Source organism: Eleginops maclovinus, chromosome 17 (genome assembly GCF_036324505.1).
Source record: "Eleginops maclovinus isolate JMC-PN-2008 ecotype Puerto Natales chromosome 17, JC_Emac_rtc_rv5, whole genome shotgun sequence".
NCBI lineage: Eukaryota > Metazoa > Chordata > Actinopteri > Perciformes > Eleginopidae > Eleginops > Eleginops maclovinus.
This window is the reverse complement of record NC_086365.1, coordinates 11,794,031-11,821,215: the sequence shown is the minus strand read 5'-3', so window position 1 is coordinate 11,821,215 and position 27,185 is coordinate 11,794,031. Positions and strand designations below refer to the sequence as shown.

The 27,185-nt window shown below is 41.4% G+C and overlaps 1 long non-coding RNA gene across 1 annotated transcript in view; it reads left to right on the top strand.

The window, feature by feature from the left end:
* The window catches only part of LOC134878951 (uncharacterized), a 144,636-nt gene that overhangs the window by 67,745 nt on the left and 49,706 nt on the right, over positions 1 to 27,185 (top strand). The window contains exon 2 of the long non-coding RNA XR_010167754.1: positions 13,057 to 13,174. This is a non-coding gene — a long non-coding RNA (uncharacterized LOC134878951). The remainder of the gene's footprint in view (positions 1 to 13,056; positions 13,175 to 27,185) is intronic.

Sequence of the window (27,185 nt, the reverse complement as noted above, 5' to 3'; positions counted from 1 at the left end):
CTATATACTTATGAAATATTGGTGTTATCCTGGCCTTTAGCCTATCATGTACATTCTTTTGAAGAGGGAGCCAATACAAGCGCGATTGTTCCATAGTGATGTCACTGTCGCTGAACTAAACAAAGGTCTACAATCGAGGCGTTTCAGGTGGGGGAGGGGGACTGTGGGAGAGAAACTTTGTCTGGTGTGAACTTTTTTAGCCTTTGCACACCTTTGACATGCACAAAAACCTTTATAAAACCCTTAACGAAAGGGACAACCCAAAAAAAAGCACAATAGGGCCCCTTTAAGATTATGGCTCATACTGATACGTTTACACAAAGCTCTGCACTGGCCCTTGTGTCAGGGTTCTGGCTGCAATCATTCAGCTGGAACGACCTTTCAACAGCTACACACTGTTTACTACGTTTCACTATTTGCTAATAAAATGTTGAGCAAACAAATTATGTTTTTTATGAGCACCACAGTGTTCATCAGTATCTGTAATCAAATTGTTAAAATGATGCTCTTTGCATCCTCAGCAGTGTCGCACTCTTGCACTGTGTTTACATCTACCCTTCCTGGCAGAACACTTGGTGCTGCAGTACATTAAAAACATACTGAATATATTTGTTTGCTGCATTGTAGTTGCCAGGGTTCAAAGTTGAATGTAGATGAAAAGGACAACACGCAGTCATTCTTCTTATAACTTTGATCAAATATTTGCTCGACTTCCTCCCACAACGCCTTTTCTTGTGTATCATAGCCTTGAGGTTACGTCTGATCAGATTTGTTTTGCATAAATGGTTAACAACGTCGGTGCATCCCTGATTTTCTCAGTGTGAGCGCCGCCTCCATCTCCTCTAATAACTGCGTTCCTCAAACAATCAGTCATATGTTAAATATGTAAAACATTTCCTCTCATATTATCGACTGTCTCTGCAGAGTCTGCATTCGACTTCAAGTGGGATAATAATGTGCTAAATGGAATTCATAAACACATGAATATAAAGTGAATTAGCCGATATTTATTCATATATCGTATTTTGATAGAATGTTGAAATCTACTTGGAAAATCCCAAATGTAAGCGGGACCCGTTTATTCCTATGGAAGTGGTGTATAAAAACCAAAATAGCCTGACTTTTGAGTACAGAAATACCAGGATCTTCCAGTAATCTTCCACATACATGTGGCTCAGATAGCATGCAAACTGTTTTTCATTAAACCATGCCTCCATTTTGCTGCGACACGGGTGTTTGCGTCTCAGACAAATGCGTTGAATAGACGATTCACCTTTAAATTAGCTGAATTTCAGATGTCTCTTTCTTTGTAATTCAAGTTTTTCTTTCTTTCTTTGGTGTTTGACAGTACAACATTTTACATTGTGAGACATTTCTTATCATATGCATTACATGTAGTATCAGTGTCATAAAATAAAAGTGCAGTATGAACGATACTGTTCATAAAGAGGACACATTGATGGTCACATAGCTGGAGAGCATATCCATACAATAGATTATAGTGCTGGATACAGGATACAATCAGAGGGAGGTATTCATACTGTAGGCTCATCAGGCAATGTGATGTAAGCCCAGAACAAGTCCAGGCTGGCGCCTTGGTCTTGTTTGTATTGTTCAACCTGTTGAGCATACGTTCATATGAAGCTGTCTTTATCATAATGTTTATCCACTCTTTCAGCTCAGGGGGTTTGGGGGTTTTCCACAGTTTAAGTATTGTCCTAGCAGCCGTTGTAGTCCCTACCATGATTACAGAGAATTCTCCGCTTGTTACGTTGTGTATTTGGCTTACAGATGTCTCTTTCTTAATGTAAATCAATGGGATAAAAGTATAGTTTTCGGCCAAATGGCATTACCTGACTGACACGGAAGATTTAGTACAACCATTTGGCCTCTACGAAGATTAGCTTCCCAGTGGTTAGGTCCACTTCCTTGGGCCTTGTTTGGAAGGTAGTCCTGTATGCTATAAGAGTTAAGGCTAATGTTAGCTGCTCTTTCCCACTCTTTTTTCAACTTTGGAACAGCAAACTCAACATATTGTTCCATTTGTTCACACTCATCATACCCTTTGACCAAATAGCTCTGCGTGGAGAGGATGCTCACTGAGCTAATATGCCTGTGCTATAGGGACATGGCCATTATACGTTTAGATGTTGTGGATACGTTACAGTACAGGCATTATGTAATTTATATCTGTAGTTCAAAAAGCAGGAACATTACCTTCTTTAAGTAGGCGGATGATAGAGCTTATGCCAGTTCTCCAAGCTGGACTGGTCTCAGTGTTGGAAATTAAAAGCCCCACGCAACATGCAGGTGGGCAGTTGGATACAGGCTCTTATTAACAGCAGAACTACCTTGAGTTTAGGGCTAACTGGGAACATTTCATTGGTAATTATATTGAGATCTCTGTCCACTTAATGAGCAGTTATAGTTTTTAACTAGCTCGTACGGACCTTTGAAATGCTGTGTTGATGGGTAAAATAGAAACATGCTATTAAGCTAATTTCTGAGGCAAAAAAACCCTCTGTTAGTTTAATACACTAAACAGTGTTGTTGGGTTTTATCAGGCGAGTTTTGAATGAAAACACATAAGCTCCATTTAAAGTAGACCAGACTTTATAAAGGATGATTTAACTTCGTATATGTTAGCATGTTTGTTTCCGCCTGGTTCTTTTAAATCCTGACAGTGTTAATGTCTTCATGTCTAAAGCGAGTAAACAGTCAAAGTTGTAAACAATTACAGGTATAATTCAAACAAAGTGTTCCATTTGTCATATAGTGATGTTAGACTGAGTTGTTTACGTGCTCATTTTTCAAGGTTATTTTGGCAGCAGGACAATAACATAAAATGAGCTGCCATCCCACACAGTTGGAACGAAGAACAATAAAAAAAAAAGACAAACTGATTTTAAATAGGACATATTGTATTCATTTTCAGTGGGAGAAAAACTCTCTGGAGGGAACTTTGGGATTTTAGCCTTTGCAGACCATTTACATGCATCAAACCTCTGTATGTAACACACTATGGGAAAGGGAAAACCCCAAAAAGCATCCCCTTTAAAATGTAACAAAATAGACAAAAACACTCTATTTATTTGGAAACAGCAAACCTCGTATTTAGGAGGCAGCGGACCTCTTAAGCGATATGGGCTAAAGCCAGTTTGTGTTACCACTGCTCCTAGTACTAGGATGGGTTAAATGCAGAGGACCAATTTCACTGTGTGTGCTCTGCTGTGTGCATGCATGTGACAAATAAAGAGGGTTTCATCCTCCGATTCTATCTCTATCTTCTACCTTATTTATGTGTTGCCGGGGTAGGTTTGTTCTAAATATCTAAAGGCCTTAAAGTATACAAATGTATCGTAAAGTAAGTCTCTAAATAAGAAGTTTGTGTTTGAGGCGATCATTGAGACAACAAATACACTTTCACATGCATTTTAGTGTTAATTAGCAGAAATACATGGCACCTGAAAAGGAACAGATGTGTGTAATTTGAATAGATGTGTCTACTTGTGTGCAAAACAGCAATAGGCTTGAATTGGATTTATTCAACAGTAAAAGCACACTTAGTACTACAAGCCATATAGCCACAGTAAATCTCATTACCTTAACTTCGGCAAATAAATCAGCAAAGTCAATTACCTTTTACTAATTAGTTTTTACTGTAACCTTCCCCAACGCTGTTAAACATGCAGTAGCAGTGGTGCCATGCTTTTAATTCATCCGCATAGATCTAGTTCCAGCCGATGTAGCGCACCTGTAGTAGTCCATGCTAGTGATTACTGATAGATTAACTTCTTGTCCTCTGGTGCGAAGCCATTTACGCTCATTTAGAAAAGGTCCAGCCGTAGATACTCACCACGGTCTTATTGGCAGATAGCTAGATGGTCATTACTAATCTAAAGGCATCCATGGGGGGGGGAAGCATGGGATTCTGCATACAAGCATGTATGTGTGGAAAGGTTAGGACGCTGCAGCGGGGTCACTTATAAGATGTGGGGGTCAACAGCAAAGATCAGCAGGGGTCAAGCCTGTAATGGGAGCCATTTTTCATAAATCCCAGCCCTCCCGGAGGAAGCGGCAAGAGTGTGGTACTGAACTGCAGAAAATGGCATTTCAATGTGCGTAACCTTTCACCTTGTAACTTCGCCTCTTGACAAGGAATGGCAGGTTTTTCTCATCATCTCTCGGGCGGGCTCGTATATCACTCGCAGCTCATGCCCACCTTCTTCATCCCGGGAGATGGAGAGAGTGAGAGGAAGGAGTACGGGCGATGTGGGTGGACTGCTCTTCAATCTAGTAGCTACTCCACAGTCAGCTTCACATCTATCACCAGCGCTAAAAAGCCATTTTAAAACCAGGCTGACACACATCCGCGGCCGGCCTGTGATGTAGATGAATTGCAGATGACAGTCACTGAGCTGCCTTGAACATTTAAAAAAAGGCATATGGACTGCCTTTATGGCAAATCAGTCCAGCACTTAGACCGAGCCGGTAGAGATGAGAAGGAGAGAGCAGTGTTATCCACTTGGTGGCACTAGCAGCCAAAATCAATGAGAGGAAACAGAGCCGGGGTGGGGTGGGGGATACAACAGAGCTGTTTGAATATTGTGTAACCATAACATGGCATCAACAATGAATATTCTCAACAGCAGGCATAGGGCTATCAAAATAAATCATGTGCTGCAAGTATCTTGTTAAAGATTAATCTTATAGTTTTGGAGCTGCTGGGAGAGCAGTAAGGCCTGCCAGGAGCTCTGTGGGTAACTTCATGTGAGGCGGGGAAGGAGGAAAGGAAGCACAAGTAGAGTGAATGCATTATTTTATTCCTTTTTATATTTATTGGACATTTTAAATTAGAATTGTTATATTCATGTGATATTTAATTTGAATTTATTAATTCCATATTTATTTTGTATTATATATATTTGTTTTTAGATTTTTATAAAAATACCTTCATAATTTATCTTTTTTACATGTTATTCTAAAATGTAACGACTGTCCCAAAACCCAATTTCCCATCGGCTTAAGTAAAGTATTTCTGATCCTTTGCATATGTTGAAAAGCCCTCTGTGTGCCAGCGCTCCTTTTCCCTCCCAGGCTCTTGTTACTGGCGAGGTGGCAATTAGAAGTGAAACACTTCAGAGGACAAGAGGCGAAGCTGGTTTGTGATTCAGGTCGCGCTTAAGCCTAAATGTCGTCGGCCAGAGGGCGGCAGGTTAATTGAAGGCGTCTTGTCGTCATGGCCCAGGAGTTCTGGGTCCTGGAATCCGATTGGCTGGGCCAGCGCCCCCGCCTCTTGACACATTCACACATTCTGCATCTATTCTCACCTTCCTGCTGTGCTGCTCAGTGATAACCAGGGCATGTGCATTCATTATTATCATTAGATTGGTGGACTGCAACATCTGAATACAGCTAATGTAAAATCGAGTATCCAGATTTGAGCTGAAGTTATTTGTGGATTTGTGAATTTTAAGCTACAAAACCCAATTTTTTTCACAAGGACGTTTGACCTTCTCCTGCAGAATGTATTCTCTGTGCAGATTTTGACAAACCTGCTTATGGGAAAGTTTGTCTTTGCTCATTTCCTAAAAAATGTCTGAATCCAGGCTTTGAAATATAATTTTAAATGGAAATTATTTGGTTTTTTTTACTGTTAAATCAATTTCAAGACCTCCACTTGGGATCTGGGACATTTTAAAGAGACAGACTAAACACTTCGTTGATCAATAGATAAATCTATACTTAAAATAATCGCTACTTGCAAACTGAATCCATTCCAAGCTACACCAATGCCATTCTTAAATACACTTCTGTTGTTTCCAATAGCAGAATGTCCCTTTTACATTTCAAATACTTTAAATTAGTCTGGATCATAATTTAAAATTTAAACAAGTCTTCAGAAATGTGTTTCCACTGCAGTCCGTTTCTAAAGTAGCTCGTTCTGTTCCTGTGATAACTGCGACGCTGTTCCTCCGTTTATAAATATTCATTTTCTCATGTTTCTTTGCCAAAGCCGGAGGCGTCCTGTACAGGTGTTTAGTGACTATCACAACCGGTTAACTGTGGCAGAAACAGGAAGTTGCCGTAATGACTGCTGTCTCCAGTGCACCCTGGGTAATAATCAGCACCCGTTTTTCATAATAGCAGGTAAATACTCAAGTAGTGCTAGCAGCAGCAGCAGCAGCAGCAGCAGCAGCAGCAGCAGCAGCAGCAGCAGCAGCAGCAGCAGCAGCAGTCCACTATAATTTTTCACTTGTTTTTTATTAAGTGCACAGACGCCCCGGGTTTGCTCTCTGGGGCTTGTTAGTGTTTACAGGCTCTGCAGCAGGAATGAAAAGGGCAAGTCGTGGCAGGTTGGTGAAATTCAAACTGTGGTCCAAGCACGCTGGGATCGAGTGTATCAACCATCAGGGGTCTGCTTATTCATGAAGTAGTTTATAGTAATGTTTACAACCTGCCTTTTGGTGATTGCTTGTTGAGGGCAGAAAAAAAATCTATAATTATCGCAGTGTAATTTCATAATGGAGTTAGCACGAGACAAATTGTGATGATCGCTGGCTGGTTATGAAATGTACAAAGCCAAAACCCCGAGGCGAAGTCTCTCTGTTGTGCTCGCCATCGCAGGGAAAGAAACTCTGAGATTAGACAAATGGTTCAAATGACCTTTTGAAAAGATCACCATCTCTCAGTTTCACCTGAGAAAGGAGGGAAAGCAAGAAGGAGGGGGCTATTTCTATATGGTAAGGGATAAAAGTGGATTCCCAAACTGTGCGAGTGTGCGCCCTATTCGTCTTCCCATCCTCTGAATGCTTTCTGCTCCATTTACACAAGCTACGTTTATTTGTCTCTGTCTAGGACGCCGCAGAAAGGGTATAGGACTACTCTTATAATTTTTTCTTATTATTCCGTTACAATAAAGAAGTCGCAGCTAGCTCTATCCACATGGGTCTTTCATGGTGCTCATTACAGTTCAGTCCTAGGAGGGCCTGCAGAGCTGGCTGGCCCTCAGTTGTACGCCCACTCCCTCAAGGCATTCATCTTTGTTTTAGATTTCCCCGATTCCTCCTCTACAGAGCTAGTGAAGATACCCAGATACAAAACTGTTGTACGAATTGTTAAAATACTTCACAAAAAGGACATGCAACAGTGCTCTACATGTTCAAGTCACATGGTTTTCTATTTTAAGGCCTGTTTTCAGCATGGCGGTACACTCGTATACCGCAGAGGTAAGGCCAACCGAATATTTTCAGTCGTTTTTTTCAACAATGATGTGAATGAAAAATCTAGAAGCCGTCTGTCTTTTTGACAGATTGAACACTGAGGGCGGTCTTCCGTAACGTAAAGTAATTCAGAGCTTCGCCTTGAAGAGCTACGGAAACTTTGAAGCCAACATTTGACTGTGGTTGTTCATTACAGACTGCTGAAGTAACCCGATAAGCATACTGATGATTTCTACTCGTACAGAGGGAGAAGGGGAAAAGAAAGTATGACATTTTAGAGCTCTGATGGTATCAGATTATCAGATACGCCTTTAAAAGTTAGTTGTGAATTTAGTCTCTTTTTTGGCAAATGAATTAGAGGAAATACAGGTGTTGGGAGACAAAGTTGGAACGAAATAATTCTCATTTTTCTTTCATGAATCTTTCCTTGACTTGTCTTCTTTCAGAGTAGTGAGAAGAATATAGAAGGGAGAACACAATGGGTAAATATTTTATGTGCATTTAAAAAAATGGATGTTTTTGGTTTAAGAAATCTCAGTTTGTATTCACAGTTAAAAAGATAATTAACGCCAATCAAAGATAAGTCAGTGTTCTTTCTTGTTAATATGCTAATACCCCTTTCATTATCCATCATTAAGAATCCGCTAGATTTACATAACATTTCTTAACGAACCCTATCATGGAAAGCGTATTCACCGATTTATTTTGCACATGTACACGTAAATGCTTCACTCCCAAAACCACAATCACTTCTTCACATAAGTGGTTGGATAATAGGCACATTTTGTGTGATAGACCCTCATAGTGTTGGATGCTTAATATTACAAGTTAGCTTTCAGAATAATTGAACTGCTGGACTCACTGTCGGGTAAGGGCATTAGCCAAATTCTTGTTTGTGTATAGATGTGGTGCCACTACAGTGTTTTTCCCCACACAGAATTAAATGATTTGTGCCTTCACATGATAAAACCTATTACATTTACTGGTGTGTGTGTGTGAGAGGAATAGTAGTAGGAGATGGAGTCCAGACAGCAGCATCGCTTGTGTCCCAATTAGCGATTCAGGGCTTTGAATGGGTCTTTAACCTTAGCAGAGCTTAATCATGTAATTAACGAGAAGGGTGGGTGGGGGGGGGGCAACTGCCTGTCTAATATTCCCTTCCCGCTAGAAATATTCCTCAGAAAAACATCGTCATGTTTTCAGAGACAAACACATCATTAGTGACCTTTAAATCAAGGAGAGAGTTGCCTACCTAAGGCATTTTACTTAGCCCTGTTCTAAATGAACGTCTTGTTGTTTTTCGGCCTGTGAGCTTGTTTGTGTGAACGCATACTTGGCTGGATTTGTAAAGCCATAAACACCTACAGTGTATCCGCTGTCAGTATTACCCATCGAGGGTCTCTGCTGATGAGTGATTACCCACCGCTGGCATTTAAGCAGAGGTGGTAGGGCGGCAGGTCTCTCCCACATGGGCTTGCCACACATCAAGCCGGCTGTTTATGACGGGCCATGCTTTGATTGCTCGTCAAATTATTGGCTTAATGATGAGACATGGGAGATTGAAAAGGACATATGGACTTAGACAGTAGCCATCAAAAAGCTGCCTACCACATTTTCTCTTTTTTTATTGCATCCACGGTGTGTATTATCCAAACAAGCTGAAGCTTATTTAGCAGTAATCAGCAGAAGCCCCGTGGAAGATAAAAATCAGCCGTGGGCATTATTCTCCGTTCAGCCTTCAAGAGTGACAGGCCTATTATGTGCTGCATGGAATTTATGAGATGATCATCTTTGATGGCCTGGATGTCCGTCGTCCGCTGTAATGTTTTCTATGGTAATGATGCTTCCCCTCTGCCTTCGACCACAAAACCGCCAGCCGCATTGTGACTCCTCATCTACCCCTCCTGAAAAGTGATTGTTGACGGCTCCATTAAAGGGTGAAAAAATATTTTCCTTTCCCTCCCACCCACTCAGAAGCTTTATATTCACTCGTCACCCACGCTTATTTATGTCATCTTCTTGGGCGCATGGGTCTTTGAACTTGTCGCTTTAATGGGGACGGGGGGGGTGATTTGAAACGACCTTGATACAACTTCTGCACACGGGTATTGTAATGTCGCCGCGGGATTGGACCGGGGGAATCAAAAGCTGTGGCCTGGAACAGTGAGCGCTCACTGCTGGTCATTATGGCTGCCCTATAACCAGGTCTCCCATCCATCAGAGATGCAAAACCATCTCATTGGTCTGATGAAAAGACTGTCATGTTGTGCATTAGATCTATATTGATACACCAGTTTCATGGTATGTACCTTCAAATGGATTTGCTTAAGGGTGCATACTCAAAGCACTATCTAACTTCTATCGGGAAAGTGAGGTAAAAGACCTTCTAAAGAATAGATATGGCCAGGGGCATTCATTAGCCAGGGAGCCTTTTGATCCCCTTTTCCCCTTAGGTATAGATCACATACAAAGCTTATGGCAACTTTGTTATATTTCCCCTTTAGCGGCAAATTCTTACAATGTTGGAATACCAAAAACATCCAGTCATGCAAAATAAAAAAAGAGCATTGTGTTTAAATGTGAGATAATACTCATTTCAAGTTGCATATTGGAGCAACATAGCTGTGTGGGTTCATTTTTGGGATAGAAAATATCATGTGACACCAGCACCAGACACCATATTTATTTTAGTCAAATTGTTTTGATCTTCACGTCACTTTTAGTATTATTTGTTGACTGAAACAACAGATAGAATATGAAATCTGACCTCTGGGGTTTGGATCTTTTGACACTTGTTTTTTACTATGGGAATCAAAGCAGTAATTGCTTTTGAGAGGTCCCTTATCCGTTTACACTGCACCCGGCCTTTTTCAAAGCCGGAAACACGGTTTGTATTTGACACGTGTCTTCTTTTCATCTTCTTTTATGTCAGAGCAGTCTTTGTGGCGGTGTGTGTTTGGGGTAGACATTGCTTTTGAGTTTGAGACCCTTGGGGACAGGGTGGGTTTGATCCAAAAGACAGCATTATTATTTTATTGTTGTCTGCTGGTTTTATGCTGGATCTACACACTTTAAGAAATACATGTTTACAATTATTTCACGGATTTATGAAACAAAAAAAATGAGCTTCTAAAAAGAATTCACCTTTTTAAAGGAACTGTTTGAAAACCAGCAGACTTTTCTATTGGAGTTACAGCACCCTCTTTTCTTGCAGTGAACACAAACCCTTTGTTATCACACCAAACACCGAACCACAGAAAAACACAAGAACCAGACACTATAAACACTTGATTTGCAATCCAATATCCTCTCGCTTTTTCCCCCCTCCACTCTGGATCTTGAATATGGGGCTGTGCATTCCAATTATCCTTCGTTGAAACATGAATGCCAAAGAATGTGAAAACAACATCCTAAAAAAAATAGTGTTTCTTAGCTGCAGGGGTTTCATTTCCACTATATCTGAGGGAAGAATTGGAGAGGAGAGGACGGAAAGGGACCCAATCAAACGTGGTGACTGTCTTGTGGTGGGTGTATAATGGTTATCTCATTGGCATCCGCACAAGAATTGGAGATTTAGCAAAACATTTCTTTCTCTCGTTTGTCCAAGCTTCTTTAAATCCATTTATCAAAGCTGGGCCACCGACATTCATTCTACCCTCTGTTTTTCCTCATTCTTCCATATTTATTTCTGCCTTACTCTCTTTGGATGATGTTTAAATCAATGCCAAGCCCATGTTTGTGTCTTTGTGTAAAACATTTCATTTTAAGTTTTTCTTGGAGAGCAAACTTTACTGAGAAAAGTCCTTGCGGTTTAAAGTATGCTTGATGGTGCACACGTCCGACACAAAGGGCCTCTGTTTGTCTGTAAATGGTAATTCACTGCTCTTTGTTTCATTTTCTGTTTGCGAATGTACTTCTACAAAGGACACGCAGATACATATTAATGTTGAACCTCTCTCCCCCTCTTTAAAACTAGCTGATTTATCCTCACGGAGCACAAGGACGATAGCCTCCTCAGGCTGTGAATCATTCTTTTCCAGCTGACTCTAATCACCAGCTAATTAATAGTTGATGTGCCGGCTTACAAAAACAAGGCTGCTATTAACCTGTACATGCTATTGATTTAGCCGTGCTTTAGGTGCTTTGGTGGATTCTTGTGGGGATAGTGAACGTCCGGGGCGATTAGAGGTTCCTATATTCTAGGAAATCAAAGTTAAGAGTGTTTACTGGCAGTAAGACTGGCCTCAAGTAGCAGAAGAACTGAGTATTGATTGATACACTACGGCCCTGCCTCCTACATTCGTTATTGAATTTAAAGTTTATTCAGATTAAAGGTGAATTATTTGTGGTGGAGATGTAATTCTGCCCCTCATTCTTTGGCATTAGGCTCAACTCAGCTGAAAAACTTTGTGCTGTGCCAGTACCAACTAGTCGAGACATTGCTTAAGGAACAGAAAGCCCAAAATGGCAATAGCTTACGAGCCTATTAGCTGGTTTGCGGACAGGAGTCAATACTGCAAATAACTTCTTATGAATAAACTATTTGAATATAGTGTTTAATCACTTATATGACTAAGCTATCAAGCATGCTAGCCTATATCAAGCTTACGCTACCTGAGCTAATTAGCTTGCTAGCTTGTCAGAAGATCTATTTTTCACCCTCTCCAATAAAACTTCTTATGAATAAAATCAAACAGGCTAATTTCCCAAGATACAAAATGCCAGGAGAGAGCTTTTGTGACTTACTCGCTGCTCGTGCTAGTATGTTTCGGTCCAGCTAACTTATTAGCGATTAGCTATGTAGTGCGAGTATAACAGACTTGGATGACTGTGTCTTAACTTTCTCAATTAATCTTGAACATATGCAGCCTTTACAGTATTAGAAAATAATGAATATGTCCAACATTATTAAAACAGTTATTTTTGTTCAGCCAAAACCCAATGGTTTTTAATCAAATAGACAATACAAGACAGTGGGAATATTCCCCACTTTAGCTTAAACAAGAAGGCTGCTCTGTTCAAAATCGAAATAGATGCCGATTTGATATTTTGTAGATTGACCTGTGTATAAATTGACTAAATGTTTTGCAAGTTTTAGGGTCAAAATGTGTTAAAGTCATAGATTGCAACTGTTCTGGCCACGTCTGGAAGAATACCAATAATCTAAGCTTAATGCAAAATCATTTTAATGTTATATTTATATGGATATCGATATACTGTTTCATCAGCTGTCTGCAGAGCTGACATTCAAATGACTAAATAACACAATATCCCACCCCAACATTTATAAAACAAGAGTCTATAATTTTGCAGTTGTTTGCACTGGGTCTGTATAATTGGTAGTCTGGCTGACAGCTTTGGTTTTTTTTTGCTAAATGGTTTTGGATGTTGTATCCTTATCATTGTTATTTAACAGCACTTTATCAGGACTTTTGTTAATTTTCTTAGAGATAAATGTAGTGCAAAGATTAAGCCATCATATTAGATAAATCCGTCTTTTGACAACCTCATCTACAGCTTTTCATCAGGAGGCTTTATTTGTTTGCCGCTTTTATCTGTTCCCTAACATTAATGAATGAGATTTCATAGGAAGACACATTTGCGGTTAAAGTGCAACAAAAAAAAAATAACCATCTCCTTGACGACGCATGTTTTACAGCTCACCCAAAAGCCGCCGAATTAAGCGTGATGCAAACGTGGCAAATTGAATCAATTTGCCTCCCCTAAGTAGATGTGATGCGTGGAGCCTGAATGCTCAAATGAATAAGACAGAATTTCGGTGTTTAATGATGTTGTTTTTGTTTGTGCATTTCTTTCCCTCTGCTTGATGAAGGTTCCAGAAGATGAGGCGTGAAGAGGAAGAAAGATATCAGATAACAAGGTGGCGTGGAGGCGCGGCACGTGGCGTCACGCAACAACCGGGAAGGCAGTGACAGGGACAGAATCAAGAGGTGAGTGGAGCATATTTTAAACTGATAAGTGGCCATGCGGAAAATGGCGAATGCGCACTCACACACAAACATGACACCATCCAGATGTGTGTGCTGGTTTAGAAACTTGGAGCTTGTTTTTAAAGAGGAATAAACTGAAATGTTTTCAAATTTATAATCATAGGAATGAATAGCTCCTATTTTCCAAGCCCACTGAAGATTTTCAGAACATAGGCATATTTGTGATTCATAGTCTTCTCACTTGTTAGTCTCTTCTGGCTCGTTTGGCATCTTCTCTTGGTCCTTTTATTTACTACTTGTGTGTTTGTTTTGCACCACTTATTCGTTTTTTTCCCTCTACTTGGACTCGTTTCATCTCTTCCTTGTCAATTTTTGCAAATCTGGTCGTTATTTCATCTCCTTTTGTGCATTCCTTTGCCTTATATGGTGGTCGTTTGCATCTCTATACGTTTTTTTGGTGCTTTTTTTAACATCTATGAGGTTGTTTTGTACATCATCTTGCCAATTTCAGTCCTCTAGTTGCGCCAGTATTTGCGGCTCTCCTTTCATGGTCATTTGATTGACTGTCCAACAGGTCACTTCATATAGAGCTTCTGACTCAGGGCTACTTGGCCTGTACCGAGTAGGCCTGTCCATCCGTGACACTATAAAACCAACTTTCTAAACTCATGACGAGCACCATGAGAAGATAATCAGATTTCAGTTGCTGCCCCGCGCCACTGCTGGTCACCCGATTAGCCACGTTCCTGCACGCAAATTCAGGCATGGCAAGAGAACTTGTAAAAGAGAATGTCTCACAAGCATAAATGTGGTCAAACACTGCGGACATTTTCTCAGGGACAAGCCTGTCATCGTTGTTGACGTATCGATCGAGACTAGCCTTCCTTTTGTGCCTGCAACACTTAATGATCAACGTGGAACACAAAGCTTCAAGCGTTGCGCGGACACATTGACAGGCTATGATTAAATCAGCAACCGTGGCAGCATTGTTGATGACAATGATGGCAGCACTGAGGGCACTTATCAAAGGGAAGGATCAGCGGTACGAACCAACGCTGCACACAATCACAAATAGATGCTCATGGATGCTGATGGGGGGGAAATTAATTTTGGGGGCTAAAAACACAGCATTTCTCATCAAACGGAGCGGTCACCTCGTACGGAATTCTGCAAGGCTCATGAATAATTGTTTCCAAGCGTTATGTTTTGCCTGTCAGTCACAAGTGCTCTGCGTTAGCTGTAATACATCTGAATTAAGCGCCTGGTGGCACTCTGTCACGTACGCCCCGTCGTAAGCCGTTAAATACACAAATCGGGTTTAAATGAACACACACACCACTTGTCTTGGCTGGTTTGCGGAGTAATTCATCTTCCAACTCCATGATTCTGTTATGCAGTCAAATTGACAAGTAATCCATTGCTGGTGTCCTTGTTGTCAACATTAAGGTCATTTCTGATTGTTGCATTGAGTGAAAAGACTTGCAGCTTTGCAACGCTCTGCAGGGGGTGATGGGAAATACGCCAGGCGAATGTATCAATACATTCTATATGAGCGATTGGAGGCAGGAGCAAAGTGCTGAAATGTTGAGAAGCTGAATACGTTTAACAGGCTGTAAATGTACTTACATCTAAAGACACTATAGTCACTTTCAATCCCTGTATCCTCCAAAGATGATAATCCTTGTTTTTTTGGCAAGTCACACTGTATTTTTTGGCATGGAGTACCCTCCGTCACAGAGACCTGAAAGGTACAGGGCTGTTTAATACCTGTCTGGGGACTGTGCTAGAAGGGAAGAACATGTTTTTGAACAAGCGTGCTCAGGATTTAAATGGATTACAGCTCATTATCCCCAATTACTTTCCAGAATAAGTCGGGAAATAGGGAGAAAACCGTAACAAGGTGGTTTGTTAAAAACTGCTTCCAGGAGCTGTAAAGAGCTATAAAAAGATGAATTCTTTCTTTCTTAATTAATACACTTGAGAGGTTTCTTTTTTTATAGAAAGCTGTTCATATTTCAAGGTTAAGCTAAGAAATGTAATTGCTTTGTAAATAGACTTTAGAATGTCTGAAATGGATAACAAAAGCTGATCAATTACTGGTTATTACACGGCTTACTTTAATACTTGATTCTGATTGGTCAATGTCAGAGGTGGCTCATTATGCTAACAGACTGTTGCTATGGAGAATAGACGTGTGCAGTTATATAAAGTCTCGTAAATTTAATCGATTTTTAATAACTTTTTCATTGGTTGTTTTGATAAAGTTTAGCACAAATTAGATGAATGTCAATGGAAAACCATCAACACATTCTCAGTCATCTCTAATCCACCAAAACAGCCACAGCGAAGGGAGCCCGCTGCTGATGTTGTTAGGTTAGACACAAACAAGCTGAAAGAGCACAGGTAGAAAAGCAGGACTCTCGAGCTGGAACATCCGAGTGTTTTTGGCAAACCTACAAATATAGCTTGTTCTTTGTTCCCGCTGTCCAAAAGACATTGCAATGAAAGGATTGTTCAGTGGTTGAGTAACCAAGCAGCTTCCACCAGTAGCACTTTTGCCCATACCGCTAGAAAAATGTGCCAGCAAAAACCTTCTGTTTTCAGGATGTGCTATGAAACTCACAGCAGAACTGCACTAATATCAACCAGAATGAGCATAAAAGAACATTATGGGTTGTCCATCTCTAACTAGAAAGTTGATAAGTTTCACACATTTGACATAAGCGTCAACTTTGTTTATTCCCGATCGATAGAATTCAGGACAGTTTGCTTTATGTTTCTGTCATAAACTGTCTTTTAGTCTCGGCACAGCTTTGATATTTTCCCACTACAGAGAATATTTACATCATTTAAAGGTGCTTTTAAATGGTTGAACATTTAAAAGTGGTTATTACTTAGATGAGTTTGATAACTATTTGATAGCAGTATGCTAAACATGAAGCCTCAGTCAGTGTAAATAGCTAACGTGCTTTATGATCTCTCGTAGTCAAGCTTATATAATTGACTCTTTGCTCTGCTAACAATCACAAGGGTTTAGGCAAGCTTCTTGAATTATAGCATGAAAGCAAATAAGTGCTTTCCAATCTGCTTCTTTTTTCCTTAAATTGCAGGACTTCCTCACATTTCAGAAACACTTGTTAAAATGGAAGCGGAAGATAGAGGAATGGGATTTTGTTCTATGACAAAACACAGAAAGAACAAGCAAAGATACTTTTTTTACACCTACTTTTCCATTATCTTTCATAGCTATATATTTATTTTTAAATTCAGCCCATAACGTAGGCAAAGCAGCGACACACCTGACACCACCGCAGCCTGATTGGGGCTCCACAGCTGCAGCCAATTAAGAATAATTACCCAAGAATGCCAAGATTCAGGTCGTTTTCTGCCAAATTGTCTACGAGACAACAGACACGTGCTTTTACCATTTAAGCTTTGTGTGGATATTACATGTTCAGTGAACTCATCATTTTGTTTCACCACAGTACCATCATTGGCTGCTTGAAATCTGTAACTTCTTAACAAGGGACATGACAGAAATGGTCAATTCCCCTCACCTTCCTCCTTTTCATAGTTTTCTGTGGTAATCACTGGGGTTTGTTGCACTCTCAAATCTGCTCAGAAAACCATTAAGCAAATGTTTACTATTCATCCCCTTCAAAAAAAAGGAAGAAAAACATCTGCTCCAACATTATCATCCATCTGCCTTTGCCAAATCTCCCCCCCGCTCTCATCCACGGATATCTCCTCTTAACCCGCAGCATGTAATAACTGTCATCTGCCACGCCAATGAGCCATGTAGTGGAAACCGCCGGTCTTCATATTTATCTCGACTTATCTCGGAGCCGTCACGGCCGCCGTTATGGAGGGAAACGGTGCTTTATTTGCGGAGGAGGGACAGGGAGAACGAGTGGGAGGTTCACTCATAAGGATGTCATTTGGAGAACCCCTCACCTTCACGACGCCGACGCATCCAGGCGTAGAATTGGGTGGCAGCCGGTGACAAGGTGTGATGAATATGGGTGTGGGTGCTAGATATTAATGTTAATCATTTTCCATGCTGTTAGGAGCTAAAGCATCTTGCTTACACGTCATGTTGGAAAGCTCTTGAGAAGGCCTCCACCGATTTTGATCCTTTCCAGTTCACAGTAACTTTGATTTCTAGCTTTGTTCGTCTTGTTGTGGTCTGGCTGACAAGTGATGGCTAAGGCATGAGCCGGGGAGTCCCACGGGAGCAGAGGAGACGTCTTATAAAATTGAATGTGCCGCTTAGCCACGGAGTCACTCTCGCATCCCGCTGCGCCGCTTCAAAAGCACCGTGGAGCTTTTCTTTCAAGTGGATCCCGCGTGTTGCTCAAAACCCCCTGTGAAATGTTAAGAGACTTGCATACGTTTACATTGTGGCTCCATTATAATGCCATAGTGGGAATAATGAGCAATCAACATGTGTGTCCACCTCAGCGCAGCAACGATATGCATCCCTTAGCATTTTCAAAGTCAGATCTTGCGGGTTCTGTGTGGGCGTTCTTTTTTGAAAGTTGTAAAAGTCAGAGAGTGCCTTTATTTCCGTTATCTCATTAGAACGAGAATCCAATGGGAAAAAAGCTATCGATGAGAACAATTGATTGCACTCTGGGAGGAGACAGAAATTCAACAATTCCCCAGACGACCTCGATATTGTCTCCATACGCCGCACATCTGAGCCCCAGCTGTGAATCTCACACCACCCAACACTAATATTTACCTCCCTAATAAAAGTCATTGTCGTGCAGAACGCCTTAAATCAGAGGACTGCTTCTCTCGGGGATGACAGGGGGGAAATATGAGACATCTCTCACAGTGATAGAGCGCTGGAGAGGTTTTTATTAGCTCGGTTGAGAAGACAGCCCTCATAAGGATCTGGTGAACGAGTTCAACTGTGCGTGAAGCGGTAAAATCTGCTTCTGCCTCTCTTTACTGGTGAGACAATTAAATACTTGAGACAGTCGTTAATTAACACTGATTAACATTCAGATGAATGAGGATTTCATTTACTGATACGGAAGTTTGAAAATGACAATTCAATAGCTGTGTGAAGTTGTTCTAATCTTAATAAACACGGATAATATGTGACCGGAATTTCATCCAATTTTCCTAAAAATGTCCTCGAAAGTTCTCATACGTGATTAATAGTTATAAGAGAGACGGATGTTTAAAGAGGCCCTATTTCGCATTCCCTGTAGTGTGTTGTATAGGTTTTAGTGCATGTAAATGGTTTTCTAAGGCTAAAATCCCTGTTTTCCTTCTGAGGGAGTTTCTCTCCCACACACTCCCCGCCCTGCCTGAACTTCCTTCATTGGATTCTTTTGACTTCTGTATCATAGTGACATCACTATGTAACATATGCATATTGGCTCATGCTTGTGATAGGCATGAACCAATCACAACAGAGTGAGGACCAGCTAACCAATCAGAGCAGACTGGCTGTTCCAGACAGAGGGTGAAAAGAGGTGCTGCAGCTCACTTTGAGCTGCCGCTTATTATTCACTCTGCCTGCATTTTTTTGGGGATGTTTCTATTTATTTAAAATTAGTGCCAAATAATATGGTTATACCCAAAAACCTTCATCGGATTAGAAAATAAATAGATACATTTCTGTATATGCCTTCAGATGGAGTAAGGGCTGCAAAATTAATTGAAATGTTATCAAGATCGCAATATGTTGTAGTGCAATATCTAAGGCCCCCAAAAATAAGCAGAATTTGGTGAAGTCACATATCATCTCAGAATAGAAATAGCAGATAAAATAATCACAAATAATGCAGCCCTAAAATTAGTCATTAAAAATAAACAGAAAAAAGAGATTACAAATAGCAGAGATTTAACCAATGGACACAAAGAAAGAGATTGAAAACATATGTATTCTCTCCTGCAGTAAAGTGTATGCACATATTTATGAATTCAGCAGAACGCGCAGTACTCTTGCGCTCTTTACATCTGGCTGCAAAAGACACATGTGAGAGGTCACAGTGTCAAAGCGGAAGACTTTGTGTGGTGTGAAAATGTGGGGTAATGTTTCACTCCCTGCGCTAATGCGTCTCTCCGACGAGAGGAGAAGAGACAGAGAGAGATGTACAGTAGCCAGCAGTGAGGAGTAGCTGCTGCCAAATGCACCGAGGGCTAGACGAAGACGAGCCCTCGCCATCTGGGCCGCTCGAGGCGAGGCTGAAAACAACTCCAGCTCCATCACTGGCTCTCCGGCTCACATTCACACATCGCTTCTGTTTTACTTCTTTTTTGTCCTCTCTTCCCATGTCGATCTCCAGCTGACTTCTTGCTCGCGCTTTCAGATCATCCCCCCTCCTTTTCGGAAGGGTTTATCAATCTTAATTATCTTAACTATCTCGCTTCATACTCGGCTTGTATCAAGCATATTTAATCTGGGATTCGGCTGGGCTATTAGTTACACTCAACATGCAGAGGCCAATTGATTTAAGGAAGCAAGATGTGCTTGTTTGGTGCTCATGGATTTAACGGAAAGCTAACATAGGATACTGGAGAGCAGGAAAGGATGGATAGGAGTGAAGCGAATCCACTTGCTGCTGTCTTAGCAAACTTTCTTGTGGATTTAGTTTTGCTTTAATGCGAAAACGAGTCGGTTTCAACTTTGCCCGAGCTCAGGGAGTTGCAGCGAAGTGCATGGAAATAAGAATTCAGAACTATTTTAATGGCTTGCAGTTTTCTCCAATACTAGTGGGGATTTTTATTTTTTTCTTACCCTTATTTACATGGCGTAACTGCGGTTGGGATAAATATTTTTGGTTGGTGGGGAAACAGAACAGCGAAACAGATGTCTGTTTAAATGTCATGTTTGTCGCCGAGGCTGTGCTGACATTTGAGTCCCAGACTTTCACCTCTCGGATCCGTTCGCCGTGCGTCATTACCAGAATCAGGTTGAGTCAGAGCTGCTGTTGTGAATAAATATGATCTAATTGATAGCTGACCTCTTGCATTAACGGGCAAATGTGACCAAACCGACGCACGCCAATAAGACTTAACTTCGCAAATAATTGTTTTTTAGCTTGTGTGCGACTCCTACTGCATATGCAGCTGGGGCGGCTGGTGGCCACGGATATTGATAATGGCATCGGGGACACTCAGCTTCTTGTCTTATTAATCACACCAGGCTGAGCAGTGACCTTTCTCCGAGCCCGCTGCTTTTGGCCGAGCCAGATCCCCTGCCTCTGCCGCCCCCCTGGGGAGTTGCGGGGTGACATCACTCACCCTGTGTCCGCTAATGTCAGCCCCGAGCCTGGCCGCAGAGGCTCCGCGGCCCCTGCCTGGCGCCCCGGACACAGCCCTGGATGACAGAGACATTGATCACTCAGGAAGCTCAGGTTGTCTAGAGGGAGGGGGAAGCAGGGGGGGGTGGGGGGGGGGGGGGGGGTGTGCTTGTGTGTTTTGATACAACATCAATTGAGACTAGTGAGCCTAATTAGGCTTCGCATCTGGGCCTAACGAGCAAATTTAAGAGCCGTCATTGATCAAGGATCAACTGGCCTTGATCTGCTCTCTGATTGGTTCAGAGCTGCTCAAGCGCTTTGATCTCCCGGGTTAAACCTTTTACGCTCCACGATTATTTATTTAGGAGACATGATAACTGTGTACATTATGGATCTGTGAGGTGTGAACATAACAGCAACACATCATTTACTGCCTGAATAATTCTGTCTATGTAGACATTATATTTTAATATGCACGCTTTGCTTGTATGAAATATAATTGTATTAAGTGCTAAACAATAAGTACGGACACTAAAGTTTGATAAATGAACACCAGATTAATTGTGCTGTATCCCAAAGATGCATTGCCACTTTCAATATTTGTTTTTTAATAAAGTCTCTTCAAAAGGGGTGGGCAGTCGTCTTGATTTTGTCCTCAGATGAATCCACTTCAATGTTTACTGAACAGCGTTTTGGAGGGTTGCTTAACATAATCTAGATGGATATTTACTATAAAATCCACAATGTATACCTCTGACAGGTCTGTCAAAGATTATACTTACATTTTAAAATGCATTTTTTGTAAGTGTTGGGCATAAAGCCTTGAATCTTGATTCATTTATAGACCAAATTAAGTGTTAGAGTGACTTCCTTTTTTGAATGGTTTTGTCTATTTTTGACGGCACTGCTGACTTTTGTATTTTTTTGCGAGTTGAAAGTGGAGTATATCATTGTCTGGTCAATAGATCCTTTTGGATGTTTGCTTGTTGGCAGCTGCACCACGAAAGCTTAAGGCCTAAGGGATTTCCTCTACATCCAGGAACATTCTGTCTGGCTGATGCAGCACCTGTTGTTTGGATGGATAAGGCATATGCACAAACACGATCCGCAGTAGCATGGGACCGATGACAAGTTTTTTTTTTATTATTCACTGCCTCTATTAAATGCATCCGATTTTCAGTTATTTCTTTGCGCTCTGCATTCCTGTACTCTTCCTCAAAAACTCTAAAAGGCATGTCATAAGCAGTACACAATGTGAAGTTCTCAAGGATTGATAAATTACCTTTCATTATATTTGATGCTTTCGACATTTTCTAATGTATACAAGTCTTGCCAGACATTAAAAATAGTTGGAGTGCCAATCGTGTTGAAGTGTTTGTGTTGAACCGGAGAAAGAAATGGACTTCTAGGATCACTTATTTTCAAGCATTTGAGTTGTATTTGAGACCGTAGTGCTACTCAGGGGGTCAACATAAGAGCACTAAAAACAGTGCTAGCAGTGATTAAGCTAATTATTTGAATTTGCAGCGCGAACAATTATAACAAACAAAAACATGTGTACTTCTCTTAGTGGATAATCAGGCGTTTCAGGTTCATGTTTGTGTTTTGTGCCTCTACTGTGAAATGGTTCCATGCTTTAATGTTCAAAAAGCTCTTTTATTTATGTTATTTTTCTCATACTGCCTGTGCTGCATCCCCTCTTTTCACCCTCTGTCTCAAACCAGAGCCCAGTCTGCTCTGATTGGTTAGCTGGCTGGCTCTGTTATGATTGGTCAACCGCTTAGAGATGTCCCGCCCCCTTATACTTTCACGTACGATGTGTTGGAGCGCTAACCAATAGAAGCACGTGTGTCCATTTACATGCACAAAAAGCTATATAACAATCAAAAGGAAAGGTAAGTAGTCATTGCCCATCAGCTCTGAACTTCAGAGTTTTGATCATAGGCCATACGTTGTCTTGAAACAAAACAAGACGAATAACAATTGTAGCAAAATTGGAGAAAGGTTCATGAGAGCTACACACACCCTCTAATTATGACTATTTTATTCAGATGTCAAATTGATTCAAATGATAAAGCGATGACATCATGTACGGACACGGATGTAGCTTGACTCGTTGTCGAAGGTTTCTTCCTCAAGTTTGTTTGTGCTTTTGTTGCCCTCTTATTTACGCACCGCTGTCAGAACGGCCAGTATGGTCGAGAGGAAACTGCCCTACTATCTCTACAGGAAATAAAAGTAACACATTGAAAAACCTCACGCACATTAAGGAAGACATCAAAGTGTACGTTGATTAGGGTGCAGCAGCACAGGGGCGCCAACATTAGGCAAACATAATTCGATTCAAATTATTCAAGGGTAAAAGCGTACGGAGCAAGATTGCAAATCAGCAGTTATTATTTGTGGAGCATCGTCATGCTTGGGTTTTTTTTTTTTCCACACAACTTTCAATAAACATATTTCATAACAAATGCAGTTGGCATCTTACTCTGATGCGTTAATGAGGGCGATGTCTTTTATTGTTTCATTTGCTCCCCGGAGAACAAATGAGTTCTATTTCGCTATACTGATTACCAAGGTTTCACCCTGATGACTTTGCCTTGTTTTTGTTAATAAACTTTTCCGGGTGAATTTATGGCAAACCTCGGTGAGCTGTGGACGAGGCTCATCTACAGAGAAAGGGCGGATTGTCATCGCCTGATAAAAGACTTCATTACCGGAATGATTGTTTTTCCGTCAGGTGGCCCACCATTTGTATTTTTAACGGGGCGGTGTTATGCTCATTTTCAGGTTCATATTTGTAATTTCTGCCTCTATTGTGACATATTTACCTGCTGTAATGTCCAAGAAGTGCTTTATTTTTCCCATACCGCCTGTGCTGCAACACCTCTTCTCACCCTCTGTCTGAAACCAGAGCTCAGTCTTAGCATGTCCAAAGTGTTGGGGCGCTAGCCAAAAGAAGCCAGAGTGTTACAAAGCAATGTCCCTACATTACAGAAGTAAACAAAGGAGTCCAATCGAAGCGTTTTAGGTGAAGTGTGTGGGACAGAAAAACCCTATATAACAAACTGCAGGAAAGGGAAGACCCCAAAAAGCTTAATAGGGCTTATTTAAGTCTAAAAACCTGTTTCTTTGTAGCTCTGTCCCTCTGATGTATTCATTCTTTTGACCTTTCACTTTGTTGTCATGAAACACTAGCATCTTTAAAGCCTTCACAACGTGGTTTGTGTGTCCTTGCATGTAGGCGCAACTTCAGGCTTTTGTTCAGGAAAAACCCGAATGGGGCGTGTGTGTGTGTGTGTGTGTGTGTGGTCTGTTGTCTGCTGGAGTGTTTAGAGAACAGATTTCTTTGACGTTGACGGCACCAAAGCAATACAGATTTGGCAATTAACCTTGATGTCACTGTAATTACCAAGTCACTTTGGTAAAATGAATTAATTTCCCAAAAGGACTCCGAAACAAAATTACCTCCTCTGTTCCTAAAGAGAAGCAATATGGCGTCTGATAATTAGGGAAGAAAAAGTGAGCCTCTGCCATATTCCTGTCTCTCATTGTGTGTATTCTGTGTAATCTGCCACGGGGGAGGAAAGCCACTGATCTGTCTGCCGCTCCCTTAACTTCCTCCGGGTTCACGCTGTTGTGACACTCACTCGTTCATTTCTCGGCTCGTCACGTGAACACCCACAAGCCTTTTTTTTTCTTCCACACCTTCTGTCCGCCTCAGCTTGTTTGTGTCATGTGAGTCGTGGGACACAACTAGTCGCCATTCATCTTGAAGGATGCCGCACACACATCATGAAGAAGGAAAGCAGACTTTTCCACGACTCGCCCAGGTCTTAATCTCCAATCCCCTATTCAGCGCGGAGGTGTCTGTCAACCCTTTTTTTTTTTAATGGCGCTGCAATTACTATGTTAATTTTTAATAAAACACTTTCAGCTTGTTGGGATTTCTCAACAAAGCAATGGTTGCTTTTGCCAGACTGCAAATAAAGTACTTGTATGATTTTCGGTCCCTCATGTGAACTCCTTCATGCCTGCGGAGCATCAATCGTATTAGAACACAATTATATGTAGGCTATAACCCCATTAGATGTATAATTGATGTTTTGTTTAATATTTTAAACAATTTAGACGCTTATCACATTATCTATGAAAGGTAATGAATTATTTTCCAAACATTTGTTTTTTAAAACGTGCCGTGCATTGGGGCAGAAAGGGATGTGGGGTTGCTGGGAGGGCCTTCCAAGGTTATTTTTCCAGGAACATGAACTATTATCACACTTCAGAGGGCTTATTGGCATTAAAAATAGTTTGTTTGAGGTGACCATCCATCCCTCCATCCCTCCATCCCTCCATCCATCCATCCATCCATCCATCCATCCATCCATCCATCCATTCCTCCATCCATCCCTCCCTCCATCCCTCCACCCCTCCATCCCTCCACTGTTAATGTTGGGTCATGGAATATTGATGAGAAATCTGAAGAAATGTCCAAGGAACGTTCTTCTTTCCCTTTAATATATTGCCATGGTCATATTAGACCCTACAAAACAACTGTAATGCATCTTAAGAAGGCGTGATGCCTAAATGTGTCAATTATTTTCCAAATAACCCAAAGAACACCTTGAACAAACTCCATTTGAGCCCATGACTCACTCCTACTACTCAATATGTTCTCAATTGTGACCCATTTGGGCATCAAGCTTTTGTCAAGGAGTCTCTAAAGACTTTTTGTCTTTAAGGATCATTCCGGAAGGACCAGAAAGTCTTGCCTGCGTTATATGAACAACATCAGTTGCCTTATTCATGCATTTACAATCATTGACTATTATTGGCTGAAAAATAGGATCCAATCACAAAAACAACGAAAAAGTGGTCTTGCGCCAAACACATGTGTCTATCAAGGTTCCTCATCTTGTCTGCTGAATGTATCCTCACCTTTATCACTAGTTGCAATGACTTCTTTGACATATATCTAGCTGAGCAGGTAGATTGGTCTTCCAACGCTACATCTTATCTCAAACGCTTGTCTTCTTGATTAAAACCAGGATAACCTTTGATTCCTTGCTGTGTTTTCAACCAATTTCTTTCAAGGCCAAAAGATATTTTCCCCCCACTGAGTTTAATTTCCATGTCTGCTGTCACACGTCTTTGATTCTGTAATGATGTACCTCGTCTTGACCCATTCCTGTTGTAAGTGATGTCGACAGTGAATACCAGCCATTAATAGGCACGACTACCTGCTTTAAACCAGTTAGCTCTATCAAGGAAGAGGATTCTCTGACGTACACTTTCTGTTTGGTCTTTTAATCTCTAGGTATTACAATATGTGTCTGAACAAAGCTCATTTGTCAACATATGTCGTTATTAGCTTTTCTTAGAGAGTCTCACAACAGCTCAATATAATGAGCGATTCCCGGTGGCAAGCCGCCGTTAAAACAAAAGGCTTGTCTTTTCGTGGTGTACATTACCGCATAATATGACAGTGGACAGAACGCAGCCAGCGGGAAGAGTTGAGTCAATTAGGCGTGAATACAAACCTTCAGCCCGCATTTGAATACAATTAGAGAGAAAGCCTGTTAAGCGAGTCTTGACCAAAGTCAGCTCCACATCATTAGCTAGCAGTGTTTCGCCTCTGGTTCCTAGCATCGCTCGGATATGCTGCCCAACCCTGCCGGCATGGACGGACTAATTGCTCTTTAAATTGTCCAAAGAAGACAAAGGGAGAATGAGTGTGTCGTACTCCAACATGGCCTTGGTCGTCCTGACGTGTCCAGTCGTTCCTATTAGGTTCAGTTGCCAGCTTGGTGTGTGTGTGTGTGTGTGTGTGTGTGTGTGTGTGTGTGTGTGTGTGTGTGTGTGTGTGTGTGTGTGTGTGTGTGTGTGTGTGTGTGTGTGTGTGTGTGTGTGTGTGTGTGTGTGTGTGTGTGTGTGTGTGTGTGTGTGTGTGTGTGTGTGTGTGTGTGTGTGTGTGTGTGTGTGTGTGTGTGTGTGTGTGTGTGTGTGTGTGTGTGTGTGTGTGTGTGTGTGTGTGTGTGTGTGTGTGTGTGTGTGTGTGTGTGTGTCCAACGAAGAGTTCAGAGCATAAGGAGAGGTCAAAGCCCAGACAGATGTGAGAGCAGGCTCTCTGACAAGAACCCCCATCACAACCCTGTGATGTCCATGCCGCCTTCCCTGTGTGACTCAGGTCACTTCACACCGTGGGAGTGTGTTCATGTACCTGAAGGTGTGTGTCTGACCGTGTGCAGTGTCACTCAGAGGCTATGGGGGATTTAGTCTTTGTAGTGTACTCGGCGTAGAAATGGACATACAATGAAACGGCAAGATACAAGTCTGCATGTGAATCAGTTTACATGTTAGCACATACGTCCTTGGACTTGTGAGAGCGAGGATGCTGCGGTAGGCAAGAAAGGTCAGCCAAATCTGTGACATTATCACTGGAGTGCATTGCACTTAAGATAGGAAGTTGACGTCTCCTTGTGTCTAGCAGACAAGGTCACGCGTTCGCAGGATGTTTATTTATTCCACAGGGTTGCAATGTCATAGATGTTTGACAGACCTTTGACTTCATTGTAACCCTCATGCCGGGGATTTACAAAATGTCACTGCAGCCTCTCTGCTGGCAATTTGTTCGTTCAATAAGAGAGGACAAAAACAACTCAGTGCTGTTTAGGTCAATAAACAATCTTATGTTAACCGTAGAGCTCTACCTAAACCTTTTCTGTTTAAAACGGTCTGGCTTCTCAATA